The sequence below is a fragment of the Buceros rhinoceros genome, unplaced genomic scaffold (genome assembly GCF_000710305.1).
Source record: "Buceros rhinoceros silvestris isolate BGI_N320 unplaced genomic scaffold, ASM71030v1 scaffold27938, whole genome shotgun sequence".
In the NCBI taxonomy this organism is placed as follows: Eukaryota; Metazoa; Chordata; class Aves; order Bucerotiformes; family Bucerotidae; genus Buceros; species Buceros rhinoceros.
In genome coordinates this window covers 3,916-4,484 of record NW_010427939.1, presented here as the reverse complement: position 1 = coordinate 4,484, position 569 = coordinate 3,916, and the positions used below count along the sequence as shown (strand labels likewise).

Sequence of the window (569 nt, the reverse complement as noted above, 5' to 3'; positions counted from 1 at the left end):
CTGGTGATCATGTGCATTGGCACAGGGTGGAAACAGAGGTGGCTGGAGAGGAGGCCAGCGGCTTCGGCAGTGCCTGAAGCACAGACTAGGAGCAGCCCGTGGGAGGGGGAGAAACCGTGCTGCTGGCACCATTCAGCTGCAGCCTCTCCTGGTGCCTCAAGGCTGGTCCAGGCAGAGGAGGTGATGGTCCATTAGGTGATGGACCTCAGTGAGGAGGAGAGGGGATGTACTTCAGTGAGGAGGTGATGGACCTTGGTGGGGAGAGGAAGGGATGGACTAATGGGGCTGATCTGGGAAGAGAGATTATCGCCTGTTACTTCAACCTCAACATCCACCGTGATGCTTTGGGGTTCAGCCCCAGTTCTGATGCTGACAAATGGCCATCCCTAGTGCTCCTGCCTGGGAGCTGTGGGCAGCAGCAAACATCTTCCCAGCTTTGGAGAGACCAGGGCTCTTCTTGCCCTGTGACCACCTCGCCAGGAAGGGCCCCTTCTCCACCAGCCCTGGGGAACCAGCCGGCGGGTCCTGCTGTGCCTGGGCAGTGACAGACAGGGAGAGGGGGACACAGC

At 59.9% G+C, this 569-nt stretch overlaps 1 protein-coding gene across 1 annotated transcript in view; it reads left to right on the top strand.

Annotated features, from left to right (window-relative positions):
• SSC4D (scavenger receptor cysteine rich family, 4 domains) overlaps nucleotides 1–569 on the top strand; it is a 7,660-nt gene that overhangs the window by 6,576 nt on the left and 515 nt on the right. The window lies entirely within an intron of this gene.